The sequence below is a fragment of the Sander vitreus genome, chromosome 2, assembly GCF_031162955.1.
Source record: "Sander vitreus isolate 19-12246 chromosome 2, sanVit1, whole genome shotgun sequence".
NCBI lineage: Eukaryota > Metazoa > Chordata > Actinopteri > Perciformes > Percidae > Sander > Sander vitreus.
In genome coordinates, this window is record NC_135856.1 from 35,311,259 (window position 1) to 35,328,995 (window position 17,737).

The 17,737-nt window shown below is 43.3% G+C and overlaps 1 protein-coding gene across 1 annotated transcript in view; it reads left to right on the forward strand.

The window, feature by feature from the left end:
• Window positions 1-2,894: 2,894 nt before the first annotated feature.
• The window catches only part of LOC144528480 (uncharacterized), an 85,462-nt gene continuing 70,619 nt past the window's right edge, over window positions 2,895-17,737 (forward strand). Inside the window, exon 1 of the mRNA XM_078267085.1 lies at window positions 2,895-3,052. The gene's annotated coding sequence lies outside the window, so the exon portion shown is untranslated. The remainder of the gene's footprint in view (window positions 3,053-17,737) is intronic.

The window sequence follows — 17,737 nt, forward strand, 5'->3', positions numbered from 1 at the left end:
TAGGAAACACTCAATTAACTTTCACTGCTATGCAGATAACCCCCAATTATACTTGTCAATCAAGCCAGACGAAACCAGTCAGTTAGCTGAATTTCAAGTGTGCATTAACAATATAAAAACCTGGATGACCTACAATTTTCTGATATTAAACTCAAACAAAACTGAAGTGATTGTGTTGGGTTCCAAAAACTTCCGAACTTCATTATCTAAAGATATAGCCACTCTGGCCTCTCCTGGCCTCCAGCACTACTGTCAGAAATCTAGGAGTTATTTTTGATCAGGATTTATCCTTCAACGCCCATCTAAAACAAACCTCAAGAACAGCCTTTTTTCATCTTCGTAACATTGCCAAAATTAGGAACATCCTGTCGCAAAACGATGCTGAAAAACTAGTCCGTACATTTGTTACTTCCAGGCTGAACTACTGTAATTCCTTACTATCAGGATGCTCAAATAAGTCCCTTAAGACTCTCCAGCTGATCCAGAATGCTGCAGCGCGTGTTCTGACAAGAACTAAGAAAAGAGATCATATTTCTCCTGTATTAGCTTCTCTGCATTGGCTTCCTGTAAATTCCAGGATTGAATTTAAAATTCTTCTCCTGACCTACAAAGCTCTAAACGGTCAAGCACCTTCATATCTTGAAGAGCTCATAGTACCTTATTGTCCCACTAGAGCACTACGCTCCCAGAACTCAGAGCTACTTGTGGTTCCTAGAGTCTCTAAAAGCCTTCAGCTATTAGGCTCCTCTCCTGTGGAACCAGCTCCCAGTCTGGGTCCAGGGGGCAGACTCCGTCACCATATTTAAGAATAAACTGAAAACACTCTTCTTTGATAAAGTTTATAGTTAGGGAGCGAGTAGAGTAGAGTAGAGGTAGGCAGGCCAGTACAGCCCGATCTGGTTGGGGAGAGTTCTACCCCGACCAGGGTCCTCTCCTTAACCTGTCTCTCTTAGTTATGCTGTTATAGTTCTAGACTGCCGGGGAAGTCCCTTCCTTCCTGTGACACACTGAGCTGCTCTCTCCTCTCTCTTTCCATTTGTGCGCATCCCAGAAATGCTTGTTACTTTGTTATACAAGCATTACTTTATTACCTTATGTTTCTAGGTTGTGTTATGTTAGGTTATGTTTCACCCAGAATATTCCCTTGGATTAGGGTGGCACCAAGATCTTGGTTGGAGCTGTCACTGTGGCCCTACGCTCTGCGATGCCCTGCAGTGTCCAGCTGCGTCCTGCTGCGTCCTACTGCGTCCTGCTATGTCCACCCATGCTCTGCTGTGCCACGCTACATCCTGTAACGCCCTTCAGTGCCCTGCTATGACATAAACTACTACGACTACCATTTGTAGTCACTGTTAAATTATTTTTAACAGTTTATTTATTACTGCCACTGTTCATCACATCCCCAACTGGCACCGTCAGACACCGCCTACCAAGAGCCTGGGTCTGCCGAGGTTTCTTCCTAAAAGGGAGTTTTTCCTCGCCACTGTCGCATTAGCCATTGCTAATGCTTGCTCTTGGGGGAATTACTAGAATTGTTGGGGCTTTGGAAATTATAGAGTGTGGTCTTAGGGTTAAGGTTAGGTGCCTTGAGGTCAACGGTCGCAGTGCTGCCTGGAAGGAGATGTTGGGGGCTTAAAACGGCATCGAGTGTGGAGTGCATGCAAACCACAGTGGGAGGGTCTCTCAGGCTCAGCCTGCCTGTTGGTTGCAGAGATGCACTCACAAAACCTAAACGAGCCTTACGGTTCGGTTCAATATGCGAAGATCCAAAAATGAGTTTAAAATCTCTAGTTTCCCAATGAGGTCCGTGGATGCACCATCACGGCTTTCTTTTTTACAAAACAATAAATTTGCCTACTGACAACATGACGCCGAGTATAGCGTTCATGAATGGACACACACTCGGCTATGCACTAGCGAGAGCACGCCTACCCACCACCTGCAGGCACTTCACTGAAGGCGTGGTGGTCTGTGTGTGTGTGAGTGAGTGCTTTGACACTGGGCAAAACATCTTTTACATTTGCATCATGAACATTGACACCATCAACAGCAAGGAGGGAGGGGGTGAAAAACCCCGCCATCACAGTTTTTATTAGATAGTGGTAGGAGATATACAGGAAAGGGGGGGAGAGAGAGAAGGACTGACACGCAACAAAGGGCCATAGTTCGGATTGGAACCTAGGCCACTGTCAACGACTACTATAAAGCCTACATTGGGTGCACACTCTACCAGGTGAGCTAGAGATTGCCCTGAATTAAGCTTATTACATTATTATTTTTAAAACTACGCTGTACACTACGCCGTACAACTGACATTCCGACGTTCCTGTTTGGTTGCCGATTATAGGATTCACTGTATGTTGCGTTGAAGTTTGAGTTTTAAACTGTAATTGTCTGTCATTAATGTAAAGAATACCACTAGCAGTTTAGTTCTTGTTTTCTGTCATTTTACTTCATGACATTTACTTTCATTGGATTCTACTCCTCCCTCTACTTCTCCTCCTCCATTCCTCTTCATCCGAATGTATGGGTTACTTTTTCATTACTCTCATTGCCCTTACCTCTTCAGTCCAAAACCTCCCTCTTTGTTTCCTCAGTAAAACTCTCTGTAACAGACATAGGACTGACTATCCCCTCCCAAACTAGACCTTGAAGAAAGTGTGTTTTTCTTGTTACTGCAGCACTGAGCAGCATGTTTGTGATTCATAACCAAAAGGGGAGGTGTGTATCTCTCTCTCTCTCTCTCTCTCTGTCTCCTCCCTCTCTCGACCACCGTCAGAGCCTGCGTAGTCTTACCTCGCCTGTGCTCACACACACACACACACACACACACACACACACACACACACACACACACACACACACACACACACACAGCAGTGATGGGATAAAATACGACGCAGTCATGAACTTGCAGTGCAGCGAGGACTGTGTGGAGGTGGACAGCCAGCCAAGTAGCCTACATGTCAGTCTGAAGCGAGGAGTGTGAGCAAGATTCCATAATTATTAGCTGGATGTTTTTTTTTAAGCCTGAGAAGAAGGAGACGGAAGAGTAAGTTATGTCTGTGGCTACAGTTATGCACGGGATTAGCACGTGTGTGTTTTCCACTGTTTGTGTGTGTGTGTGTGTGTGTGTGTGTGTGTGTGTGTGTGTGTGTGTGTGTGTTCTGGGGCATAGATCCTTTGGAATGCAAATGTTCCGTGCACTTTGAAAGGTTGGCTGGTGCAAAACTGGTCAATATTGTGTTATCAAACTATATTCATTTATAGTAAACAGTTTTAGTATACAATTCTTATTATAGCCTACTATAGTAAATGCCTATTTTGTAAATGAGACTGAATTTGGAAGTCATGTTAATTTTTGGAATAACCTGTTTAAACCTTTGCCTGTAGCTTACCATGTTTCAGTATGTGCTGAGAAGTTTATATAAAGTCCAGCACAAATTCCAATAATTGCCAAGGTGAAAGTGCTGTGGCCAAACTGAAGATATAAAGCAGTCTTGTACTCTTTCCTCTGTAGGCTAGTGCTTGAAGATGGCGCTGAAAACGGTATCCAGGTGCTTTTTGAGAAGATTCCACATGTAACTAACGGGTTTAAAGGTGTCTTTGTTTCAAATGCGACTTAACATATAGGCCATTGTAGACTTGTATTAAATGCTTACAATATTTATTTTGTCAAATCCATATTACTAATGAAGAGCAAGTCAAGAGAAACAATGCATTTTAATGTTGAAAAAGATCTTAACATCTTTGTTTGAAGTAGCTAATAGGCATACATTTAAATTAGAATGTTTCATCATGTGATTGTATGAAACGTATGAAACCTAAATGGATAGCAGTCATGATGAGCTTTAGTAATATGAGATAAACTAACCTTAAAGTTATTGTCCGTAAGATTTTCATGAAGTTAATTGTCTAGAAAGTAGCTATCTATCAAAAAGTGAGTTAAAGCGCTTGTATTTGCTGCTTTGCCATTAATACAATCTGACTGTCTGGAGCGACATTCCCGCCCCAAATTTAAATGGAGCGCACAGTTAGTGACGCTATTTATGTCAGAGAGCAGGTGTTGGTTTGCACTGTATGCCCAGATGGAGCATGTCACTGCCGATTATGTTGCGTTCCATTTTACTCTGATATTGGGAACTTGATGCAAAGAAACTGTTCGTTAATCGGGCGCCTTCATTTCATACTGCTGACTCACAATGGGGGACCAACAGACAGAGAAAGAAGACAAGTTCAATTTTGAGTCCAAATATAAGTAAAAAAAAACAGGACATGACATGAGATGACATGTCAACCTCTGCCATCAACTGCAACCGGTCTGTGTGCAGCTCAGGTGGGACACGGACACGTGATGCTCGGTCTGTACTCCCTGTATTAACCCACCCTCTCTCGGACGAACATTCAGGAAATGATAGCCAGGCTTGAAGCCAGCCATAAAGCCCTACAGCAGCTAGGCTCTCATCGCCACCCATGGCAGCAGCAGTCATGGCACTGCCAGTGGGTTCGGCAGTACCGCTAGCCCATGGAGCGATACTGCCACTTGCCATCCCGGACCTGCTCACCCTTTCCCACCCTGGGCTTCGGGCCAGCTCATGCCACTACCTTCGGGAGAAGGCAGCAGCACCACGAACAACCCCCTTATTTTATCAATAAAGGTTGTAAACTTTGTACGGCCTCAAGAGTTTTTCTGCCTCAGTGGCTAATAGGGGGTTTGTGTCACATTGGTTAGATTACATGCTAACGCTACATGGCTAACCAAGCTAATACCTGGCAACAGTGCTAGTGCAGACGAGACAGCTTTACTGTGGAAAACATTGCGCCTCCCTGATAGCCTCGGTAAGTAATCCTGCTAGCTGTGTTAGCAGTGTTGACCGTTTTAGCACGATTAGCCTTGTTAGCTAGCCGCTGCCTCCCCGGCTCTATCATCTCCACGGCTGCGCATGTCCCCACACGGCCCGTATCTTCATGGATGTATTAGCTCTTAGATCATCTTAGACTAAACTGTTATCAGTGTGGACTGGAGCATGTGAAAGCATCGCATAGGTTAGAGCTGCCAATCTACGACGTCAGACAGTCGGCACCTGCCTGCATCTTACATTTTACCACCAAAGCTGCCGCTAGAAACAACCAAACTCAAATCTTACAGACAACAACTTTAACTTACTGAATGCTTCTCGTCAGGTAACATGCCTTAGTTTCTTCAGGTCCCCAGTAAAGCTAACTGTTACAACTTGTTACTAACAAGTTCTGATTATACTATTGGAGGATGACATAACCTGCTAATGAAGTTCAGCAGCTGGTGCTGAGGCGTCATTGTTTCCAGAGGAGGCTCAGTTTGTGTAAACAGAATCACACAGCAGCTTAGAAAGCAGCAATACATCTAATAGGTCACACAGAGGCAGAGAGAGCAGTGTAGAAAGTTTGAGATGATTATGTTTTGAAAAGCTCCAAATTTGTGTTATATTTTATACTCTGCAAAAGCTGTCTTAGAACCAATGACATTTAAAAAAAAATTGCCAACGGGGTTTGAGCAGAGGGGTTGTGTAAGCTCTTCAGTGCATTAACGCTAGTTTCAAGAATTCTTTTGGTTCATGAAGTAAAACCGCTGTACAGACCAGACCATGTATGGACACATCACGTGTTTTAGTCATGTATTTCTATTTCTATTTCATTCCCCCCACGCAAGCACTACTGCAGTGCTCATAGAGAGAGTATCATTACCAGTTTGAATTATGTTTAGCCTACATATCAAAATAACATCAGTACCATTATGAATTAGTTATGTGGCCTAATAAAAAGGGTTGTGGTGAATGCCAAACACATCTTAACCATGTTTACTACTACACTTTATTGCAAATATGCCACTTTTGTTTTGATTGGCATGTATATTTAATACTACAGTACATCACTGCTAGTAAGGCTACAGTCCAAATTAGTCCTCATCCACTGTCCTGTATCCAGGTATTGATCTGTTAAGATAGTTGTGGTGTCAGAGCTGGGGAGGGACAGCTAGCTGGTTGTATAATATCTCGATCCACCCTGCAGTGTCACCTCAGGACCAGTCCTGATTGGACTGGCAGCCAGCCAACCTCTGTTTCTTCATCTAGCACCTTGTTACTCTCCACACAACTCTCATCTCCATCGAAATCCCTCTCTTGGCTCAAATGCTGCCTCTTTCTCTGTCAACAGTGACTCACCATATTTTATAGTTTCTCCTGACACTCATTGATCCTAATATCGTCTCCCTCCTGCGATCTCTGTCTCGAGCATTGTAACTGGGCTGTCTGTAGCATTTCACCTGCTTTCTAGACATAAGGGTTTATTATATAATCATAATATTCATATTAGAGAATACTATGCCATTAATATGACTGTTTCTTTATGTCTCTCACCAGCTCAGATCCTCTACCTTCCTTACTGTGGAGTCATAGGGAGAATCAGTGTGTTTATCTCTTTCATTTACGTCATCTTAACACAAACACACACACACAAACACACACACGCACACACAAACACACACACGCACACGCACACACACACACACACACACACACACACACACACACACACACACACACACACACACACACACGCCCTGTCAGCAGTGTCACTTTTCCTGCTACAACACAAATGTACACATGCACATCCAAACATGCTCTCACCAGTAAACATTAGGTGGAAAAATCCTTATGGCAGAATGACACAAGCTGTTATTAAGTCACTCACACACAGTTACAGTCAACTTCTCTCAGAATGACTAAGCAATCTGTATATTGCTATGGCAACTACTTTTTCTGCATTGGGGGTGTCCTTTGTGTGTGATGCAGTGATAGGCTGAGTGTAACTTTGACTGAAACCTTGTCAGAGTGTGTGTGTGTGTGTGTGTGTGTGTGTGTGTGTGTGTGTGTGTGTGTGTGTGTGTGTGTGTGTTAATAACTAACGTGTCATTATTACTGTTTGTGTGACATGCCTGTAATGTGACTGCAGAGATGTGTGTGCAGTGTTACCAGTTCTGTGTTGCTCTGTGTTCAGTAATGTGACGCACTGGTGACGTTGGCCAGGTATTTCTATAAAGGAAAGGTGAACCTGCTGCCTTCTGCCTGTTAACAAGCTCCATGGTTGGCTGTGTGCCCGGCTGAAACAAAAACCACCCAATGGATTTAGTTCGAAATGAATTCAGCACATAGCTGGAGTGGTCTGAAGTCTGAAATATTGGGCATGTTATTGTACATGTATTGGGACATAGGAAATGATTGGACTGCCATTAGCTTATTCATTTCCACACTTTTTTGCATTTTAAATCACATGAATACAGTTGAATTGAGCTAGCTTGTGTAATATAAAACCACTTGTGTAAGCAGTTGTATTGTGCCTGAGATGTGCCTTAGGTGCTGCTGTCAGGTGGATGATTCTGGAGCCTGATTGGGTATTGCTGCCTCTGCCATTGCAGAGCTGTTAGTGTTCATACTATCCTGCTGTTGCGAATAGGACAGACACCAACAGTGAAGTAGCTCACAAGGGTCGCAAGCTTAAAGCTGATGACAGCTCACCTGAGTCCCAGGTGCAAGAAATTTTTTTTAAAATTATTTTATTTTATTATTATTATTATTATTATTTTATATATATATATTTTTTTTTAAAGGAGCACAAAACGACAGTCAGCGACATTTTAGAACTTGTTTATAATTTACTTCACCAGTAAATTGCTGGTAAATGACAAAAACAACCACTAGATGGGAAAAGGGTATTTTACAATAAATTTGATTGCACCACAGGCTGGTGAGGCGTGTTTCAAGTAGATGCACCGTATGTGTTGTTTTTCTGACAACATAACAGACTGTTATGTCCCGCTGCTGGAATCCTCTACAGTGAAATACAGTCACACTTTACACCGCTTAACGTTGTTAAAGCTGTCAGCATCTTAACCGTGTTTAATCCAGCTGCTAGCTAACGGTAGGCTAACGTTACCTGCTGTCAAGTGTAGTGTTAACTAGCGTCACGTGCAGCGATGCTTCTGTTGGCTCTAACGTCTGTTTCGTAGCAAGGGTGGCACCGAAACAAGGCACCGAAATCTGCTTTGCTATTCGGTCCAGTAGATACCGGTCGTTAAGGTACCATATTAGCCCCAGGTTTCGGTACCCAACCCTAATGCTGGGGGTATTTCTCAACTTCAGCTATTGGCTGATCCTTTTTTTGCAACTTAAAACTATAGTGAGTAATTTCTGTCACCCCAATGAGGAATTCTAAGTAATGACAACATCACTGTCGGAGCATTCACATGCCGCAAGTCTTCGGTGATCGCGTTCCACGCCCACCCCTCCTCCATGCAGTTGCTAACAGGAGAATTAAAAACACATGATGGACTCTTCAGAAGAGGTACTTATTTTATAATTCTTAGGTCCTCTTCGTCTTCAAAGCTGAACGCTGTTGTCCTTTCTCAGCGGTGACGTAAAACGCATCACTCGAGCTTCTGCTCGAAAGTCACTGGACGACACCATTTTGTAAACATAGCCATACTGAGAAATACAGAGAGTTTTGTGAAGCTGATAGGCTTAATTAACTTTGTATCAACTCATTTGGCAATGGCTTAAATGTAGCAGACATTCATTAATATAACACAGTTAGCACTATAGCTTTAATGTTCCCGAAATAGAAAAGGTTTTTTTGAGTGGCCACATCTATGATAAGTATGTACCAAGAAAAAACATCAGCACAGAATATTGTGTATTTATAAGTATATTAAAGTCTGTGATGACGTTTGTTTGATTTAAAGCTAGAGTGCAGAACTTTTACATATGAACTAACATCTGTTACAATCAAGCCAAAAGAGTTCACACAATGCTGATTAAGCCTACTGTCAGGGAGCTCAGAGGACTCAAAAGCACGACTCCGCTTCAGTGGTAAGATGTAACGGTGTTTATTGTACAAAGTATAAATCTCAGGCGAAGCTATTAAAAACACAAGGCAAAAGACATGTTCAGAAAACGGGCTAAAGGTCTACAAAACACTGGGAATACACTAGGAAATAAACGCTGGAAAGTGAGACACAAAAGGTACAATCTGGCAACTGATGAAAGATACAAGGTGAGTATATATACACTAAGGCAGGGAAGACGAGTACACACAGGTGACACACATTAGGGAAGGGGATGTAATCAAACAGGCAGGAAGTGACCTGAAACAGAGACAGACAGTGAGTTAACAAAATAAAACAGAAAGTGTGGAATGTGCATAAAAACAAAACATGACCTAGGTGTGGGAGCTGGACGTGATAGTACCCCTCCCTCTAAGGCTGACACAAGACGGCCCAGGCTCCTCCGGATGCTGCTGGTGAGAGTCTCTAATCAGGCTTGAGTCCAAAATGTTTCTGGCAGACACCCATGACTTCTCTTCCGGTCCGTTCCCCTCCCAATCAACCACATACTCTTGTCCACGACCCCGCCTCCTGACCACCAGAAGCTTGTGGACGGTGTTGGCAGTGCCTCCATCAATGAGGCGTGGAGATGGGGGAAAAGGTGTGGCCGGGACCAGCGCGCTGTCCTTCACAGGCTTGACTCGGCTCATATTAACATGAGTGGACTCTCATCGACCTGGGGAGTTGCAACTTCACAGCCACAGGATTAACAACTTTAGATACAGGGAAGGGGCCCACAAAACGAGGGGACAACTTACGGCTCACAGTGCGCAGAGGAAGGTCCCTTGTGACCAGCCATCGGGCTCTGTTTCTCAGGGAGACCTGTCGGGCCCGTGTCCACGTTTGCCAACAGCGTCTGACCAAGGCTACTGCAGAAGGGACCCCCACCTCCCTTTCCAGGGCTGGAGACCGACAGACTCTTGGCAGGAGTTCTTTTTCGGGGTGCACACCGGGCAAGCAAGGTGCTCTTGAGCAAGGCACCAAACCCCCCCGACCGCTTGGGGCACCTGTCCAGCAGTCGCAGCCCACTCACTTTGACATCTCTTCATTTTGAGCATGTATAGGACTTGAGCATGTGTTTGTATTTCAGGCCTGTGTGTAGTGTGTTCTGCGGATCAATACAAAAATGTATATAAGTATAAAGTATAGTATACTCTCCGACCTCGCACTCCATGGACGGCCACCAAAACCGCTGTAGAACCATAAACATGGTCCTCTTGACTCCAGGGTGGCAGGAGAGAGTGGAGGTGTGTGCCCAATGGATGACCTGGGGGCGGAGCTCAGAGGGAACAAATGGGACACCCGACCAGGACAGTTAGAGCAACCTGCATCTGCTTCACCCTTTCCTCCACCTCCAATGTGACCAATGTGCCCCAACCACACAGGACTCGGGGGGATGGGTCTGGGTCAGGACAGAGCATCGGGCTTGACAGTTTTGGAGCCAGGTAAGACAGGGTAAAGTTGAATCTATTAAGGAATAAAGCCCACCTTGCCTGACGTGAGTTTAGTCTCTTAGCTGAGCGCAGGTACTCCAGGTTCTTGTGGTCCGTCCACATGAGAAACGACTGCTCGGCCCCATTCCAGCCAGTGACGCCACTCCTCCAGAGCCACCATGACCGCCAGAAGTTCTCTGTTTCCCACATCATTATCTGCATCAGCTTGCGAGAAAGGAAGGCGCATGGCTGAAGCCTCCCATGCCTCATTGGAGGCATCCACCTCCACCATAAGCTGACGTTGTGGGTCTGGAATGACCAGAACTGGAGTGGTGCAGAAGCTTCCCTTAAGGCAGGTGAAGGCCTGATCCGCTGAAGGGTCCCACTGAAATGCTAACTTGGCGGGTTGAGGTGAGAGCATGAAGTGGGGTAGCCACAGCACTGAAATTTCTTATGAACTTTCGATAGCAATTGGCAAACCCGAGGAACCGCTGGATCTGCTTGCTCTTGGTTGGAGTTGGCCACTCAGCAACCAGAAAGTGGAGACGTGAAACTCACATTTTTCTGCCTTCACATAGAGTTGGTGGTCCAGCAGGCGTTGGAGCACCTGTCACACATGCTGGATGTGTGTCTGCAAGTCTTGTGGGGAGAATATCAGAATACCTTCCAGGTTGACAAACACAAATATGTTCAACATGTCTCTGAGTATGTCATTTGTCAACGCCTGGAAAACTGGTGAGACCAAAAGGCATGACTAAATACTCATAATGGCCAGTGGAAGTGTTAAAAGCAGTCTTCCATTCATCCCCTTTTCTTATCCTCACTAAATGGTAAGCATTATGTAGGTCCAATTTGGTGAAGACCTTAGCTCCCTGAAGGAGCTCAAATGCTGTGGAAATCAGAGGGTACCGGTTCTTTATAAACTTAAAAAAGTAAGGAAATTTGTGTTTGGTAGATTATTTCTCTGTGGTAACAAAGCTTTTTGGCAATAAATCTTATAACGTTGGAAAGCCTGTTTAGTTCCCTTTCAAATGGTGCCACATTTGTAAGGAACATGTATTTGTGGGATGAGCAGCAGCGCTGAGTATGTGGGTTGTGCCCATGAAAAATGTGCCAAATCTTCTCTGCCAATGCCAAACAGCTTATTCTGCCATTGACTCGTTTGATGGTGGTGGATTGGATGAATGAAGTTTGAAAAACAAGACATATTGGCAATTTAACAATTTATTCATTTCACAAACAGGAGCTTCAGTAGCGTGTGGATACACAGCCACAACAGCCTGGCACCTCCTACTCATGCTGGTCACCAGCCTGGTCACACACTGCTGTGGGATGGCATCCCATTCTTCAACCAGCATTTGTCACAAGTCAGCCAACTGGCAGGCCATTCCATCCTCTCCACTCCCACATTCTGGAGGTAGTCGCTGACAAACGCCGCCCTGTGGGGGTGAGTGTTGTCATCTTGGAGGATAGAGTTTGGTCCCAGACTGTGGAGATATGGGATTGCCACTAGTTGCAGAATCTCATCTCTAATTCTCTCTACATTGAGATTGCCTCCAATGATGACAAGCCTCGTTTTTCCAGTGAGGGAGATGCTGCCCCACACCATCACACTGCCTCCACCAAAAGGTGCATCTATCGGTACAGCAATCAGCATAGCGTTCTCCGCGTCTTCTCCACACTTTGACCCTACGATCCAACTGCTGTTGGCAGAATCTGGACTCATCACTGAACATAATGTTCCTCCACATGTTCAGGTTCCAGTGCACGTGTTGCCGACACCAGCGCAAACGGGCCTGACGGTGAAGGGCAATGGCAGAGAAGATTTGGTAAATTTTTTTCAATTTTTCAAATGGGCCAGCATTTGAAAGGGATCTAAACAGGCTTTCCAACGGTATAAGATTTATTGCCAAAAAGCATTGTTACCACAGATAAATAATCTACCAAACACAATTTCCTTACTTTTTGTGCTAAGTTAGTCCCTCTAAAGTCAATACATGGACATAGGGACTTAATCTTCTTGCCAACAAAGAAGAATCCGGCACCAGCAGGGGAGGAGGAGGGACGAATGACACCAGCAAAGTGAGAAAAGTGGAGACTCCCTACCTGAAGCAGTCATAAAGTCTTAATATCGCCGTTCGTAGATTTTTTTTAATTCTTTCAGTCCGCAAGGGTCCACCGACTGTTGTTGTGCCCTCTTCTTCTGAAGTGTGTATGCTGACAGTTTGAAATAAATATGAAAAATAACAGCAGATGAAAACAGTAGATCAGTGTGGAACGATAAGACTTAGGGCCCTATTTTAACGATCTAAGCGCATGGTGTGAATCGCCTGGCGCAGGTACGTTTAGGGCTTGTACAAATCCACTTTTGCTAGTGACACATGGTTCAAAAGGGTTGTACTTAGTGTTTTAATTAATCATAGGTGTGTATACCAATCAGAGTGTCATCTCCCATTCCCTCCCTGCATCTTTTTACTAATGTGCTGGATGTCGATTTTAAAATCACGTTAAAACTATTTCCCATCGTTCTTCCGATTTACAGTCGCAGCACAGTAACTGTAAAAAGAATGGACTCGTCTGTGACGTCATCTGTGACGTCACACACTAGCTCGAAGCGAAGGCTAATGTCAATTTTTTCACAAATGAGATTGCCCCGCTTCCCAGCATTGCACGCTAGTGGGCTCGCCACCAGTTTCTCTCCACTGACCACTGACAAGCACTGCCCTCCTACAACCGCGATGGCTACAGCTGATTGGACGAACGCGTCATGTGGGGCTACAGCATAATTGGTGTGACCAAAGAATTGTAAATTATTTTATTTATATTATTTTGGGCATTTTTTTGTATAGGACAGCTGAAGACATGGAGGAGAGAGAGGGGGAATGACGTGCAGCAGGTTCGACTCTGACCTGCGGCCACTGCGTCGAGGAGTAAACCTCTATATATGGGCGTGCGCTCTATCAGGTGAGCTACCCAGGTGCTCGCAGTTGTAAATTCTTAGCCAAATTGTTGTGGGGATATTTGTTGTTCTGAATTTGCATTTAATTGTATACAAAGCAATGTGTTCATGGACAGGTTGAAACTCCCCGAAGCACTAATTTCAACCCCTAAGTAGTTATATAAGCCCTTTTGTTTTAGCCTGGTATTGCCCAGAGTGACGTTGCAACTCTGCCTATTTCCCTAAGATCAAAATCTCCTCTGAAATACCATAACACTGGACTTTTCAGATTGACTGTCAGTGCCCATTTCTGACAGTATTGCTCTAGGACAGACAGGCTCTGTTGTAAACTGTCTTCTGTTGGGGACAAAAGAACTAGATCATGAACTAGATAGTTTCAGGATACATGTTAAAACATGTGTTATTATTCTCACTGGGCTCTAACAGTTCGATTGATATTGATGTGTGTATTGTTATGTAACAGTCCTAAATTATTAGTTAACTAAAACCTCTTCCCCTGCTGCAGCCACAATGATTGGTGTTCAAGTCCAGTTGTGAGCAAGGTCTGCCTCCTTCATGGTAGTTTTACTTTGTTTATGCAGTGATCCTCTTGTTTGAATTAAACTGTGTGCAATGACTGAACCAACACATTCTCACTCCCATCGCATCCAAAAGCGACGCTTGGTCAGGTGCCTGTGGCGTTTGTTATTGACGCAAAAAGTCTCCTTTAGCGTCATTGTAGCGACTTCTTTGCAACCTCCATAAGCCGCCGAGAGGCTGAGTCAGGGAACAATCTCCTGTATGATGTGCCGTTTGAATAATTCAGTTCCACAACAAAACAAAAAGAAACAAAATCCAGTGGCATGAAAAATACTGCGTAAAGGTGAACCTGGTAAAGTTTGATTTTGCGGTGAAACTTGCGGTGAAATTGCGGTCAACAGAAAATGCAAAAACCCAAACTCACCCCCTTTCTAGCCCCCACCATGCAGGTGCACAGGTGTATAAATAGACAATGATTATTCTCAGACCAACCCCCCGTGACGTCCTACATTACGTCATAAGTGAAAAAACTATAAACCATAAACAAACATAATATACATGGCTCCTATAGTAATATATAGATGCACTTGGTCGGAACACATGGGTTCACATATTGACGGTCGGGACGTACCTTTAACTGACCTGGCACAAGAACGGGACAGTTAGGTTTAGGAAAAGATCGTTGGTGGGGTTACAAAATGTACGTTTCAGTGACACGCGGGACAAGAACCGGACACGAACCCCGTTGTCTTTGTGAAATTCCTGTGTTGTTTGACCCATCCACCACCCCAACCAACGTCCTTAGTGCAGATTTTTGGTCTCATCTTACAGCACCGCGGACAAGCTGCTGCTATGTCTGGTGCGTTCCATATACGTAGACGCTAAAGGGGGATTTTTGCATCTGCAGGGGGTGTTTACATAGATGGAATAGTGATTAAAGACAGGAACACACCACAAGACTTTGACAAAACACAGCTTCCCAGATACAACTACTGAAAATGTCATTGAATACAGTACAAATGTGTATAGATTCAAGTCATAACTAGAACTGCCAGCAGTTATAACGGGGTCCAAGCCTCCCTGGTGTGAGTTGCCCCCAATGACCCACTGAGCCCGCGAAAGCGGAACCCAAAGAGCGCCAGTGGCGAGGCAAATGGCAAAGATGAGCTGCAACGTCTGTAGTAAATTGCAATTGCAAATTTCCCATTTACATTCATTGAGTTACAGGCCAAAACACATCTACCTTGATTATAGCGCCCCCTAATGGTTGAGCTTCATCTAATTTGATACAGAGCCTCAGAGTGGCATGCATCACAAGTTTCAGGTTGATAGCATTTACTGTGGCAGAGAAATTGCAATTGCAAATATCCCATTTACATGCATTAAGTTATTGGCCAAAACACACGTTTAAGTTTATTATAGTGCCCCTTAATGGCTGATCTTTGCCCAATTTGGTACTTAATTTTGTTTTGCGGAATGGGCATGGCCTATATTATGTGATTCAGCGCGAATCAAGGAATGCGTAATTGTAAGGCTTTTAAATGTGCGATGTGTAATGTGCAAGTTATAGGCCAAACCACGTCTACAGGTGTAATTTTTGGTATGTCAGGTCATTGATGCATTGTACATCTACCATATACATTTTTTTGGGTGCAATAGGCCACGCCCATTTACTAATTGGCACACCATTGTAGGCCTCAGAAGTGTCCCTAGATGGTACCCTCCAAATTCCGTAAAAATCGGATGAGCCTTTCATGAGATATAAACTTTTTGCACTTGTAGCATCCCCTATAGGCCAATCTTTGTCAAATTGTTGGCGAATCTGAGTGCCATGCCAAACAAGAATCCAAAGTTTTGCGTTGATAGCATTTAATTTGGCCAAGATACAGTATGTAAAGGTTTACATAGCTAGCTACACAAATTAGTTTGTATATAATTTGTGCATTCTTTAACCAATTCAAATTCTTTTGACAGCTTTTTTGTCAGATCGGTCTGGAGATGCTATGTATCAAGTTTCGTGTAGATCAGTCGCACGGCCTAGGAGGAGTTCAAAAGAGTAGGTTTACGATAAATTACGTGTTCATGCCTTGCATGTATTTGTTAGAGTTCTTAATTTTGCAGGATCAGACATTTCTTTGTGCTTGAGATGCTGAGATGTTATAAAGTTAGTAAAACAACATGCATCACATCTGCTTTTGTAAACACAGAAGTGCTTTACTCATAATGAGAAGCTGCTCTGGCTTAACTGAGCATTGAAAGGTTTTCCATCAGTGTAGAGAAAATAAGTGCTGAGTATTTTGATCCAGTTGGAAAAACTGAATGAGGTAAGAGTTGATGTAGTTAATTTACTAAACCATTTTTAAGGCCTACTGGTTATTAGGCCTCCTGTTGTATCGCAAATTAAGTAGTGCTTCTTTAATCTTGTGTTCACTTGTGTCACGCTCATCCTCTTCAAGTTTTTTCTCTCACGTGGTAAATACAAACGTGAGGTACTTTAGCTACTTTCTACTTCACAATATTTCAAAAGCAAATATGGTACATTATACTCTACAACATCTTCTACTACTACATCTTACTGACCATTTTAGTTACTTTACAAATTCATATTTTTGGTTGACTCCTGTTCAGTAAAATCCTGATTAATGCATTAGTAATAATAATAATAATAATAATTCACGGTGAACATTGCATTATGAGTACTTTTGCTTTTAATACATTTTCCTGATTATACTAACATAATTTACTTTTACTTAAGTAATGTTTTAAATGCAGGACTTTTACTTGTAACAGAGTATTTTTTACAGTGTGTATTATTACTTTTACTTCTTAGAATCTGAATGCTTCCTCCAGCACTGCCTGCTTGACAAGTATGTCAACTATAGTCTAATATACTTGTGGATTAACCCTGTTATTCACTTCAACTCACACACACTCACAGTGGGGCCCCCGGAAGCCTAAAGTGAGACTGATCCTAACAGGAATGGATGAGACGTTTGGTTGGTGAGCCAGAAAAAGTCAGTTCAGTTTTAGAGACTTCATGTCAGAGAAAGCAGGCTGCTCACTCTGTCTGAGTGTAATGTAGGACAATATTTTACAGTGTCTTTCTCTTTTTGCCTTTTAGTCTCTGCATGATAAAATAAATCTTGTTGGAATGTGGTTACTGAATTGGAGCATTACAATTCATTTGTCTATATCATAGTCATATGAAAGACAGAAACATGTGCATGTCCAAAGACTGTGCACTGTTGAAGGGAAAAAATGCCCTCAAAAATCATAAACCATAATAAATTGACCTTTTATCAGTACATAATTTAGCATGGTGTTAGTTCACGCAGGACACGGAAGTCATATGCCCACTAATTGAATTGAATTGAATTAATTGAATTATTCCAATGTCAGGCTTTATCCCAGCAATGTACATTGACTACTGTCTTTTATATAGGGAGTATGGCACGAGTGAACGAGCTTGCAGTCATTTCAGACACAGCCTATTTCCTACCCTGTCAGGAAAACACTCTCTCTCTCTCTCTCTCTCTCTCTCTCTCTGACTGAGGGGACTGTTTTCAGGGTTCAGCTCTTGGGGTTTTAGTGCTTTGAAATGTAGTGTGTCTTTTCGACTTGAATTTAGATGTGTCCAAAATGTTATAGCTGGTTAAGTAGCATTGGAAAACACCCCAGTTCCGATGGGCAGGCATTATTTAGTGTTTTCCTTTGCACATTTAGAGTTCTTCAACAGAATTCAGTTACATTTTTTTGTTTGTTTTCTTTGAGTGAATGTATTGCTTTATTGAAATTTACTGATGCATCAAAATCAATATACAATACTACACAATTCCCTAATTTTGGGGATCCCATAGGGGTAGTGAGTCCCTCAGGCTGTGGCAGCAGATACATTTTTAGCTGCCAGAG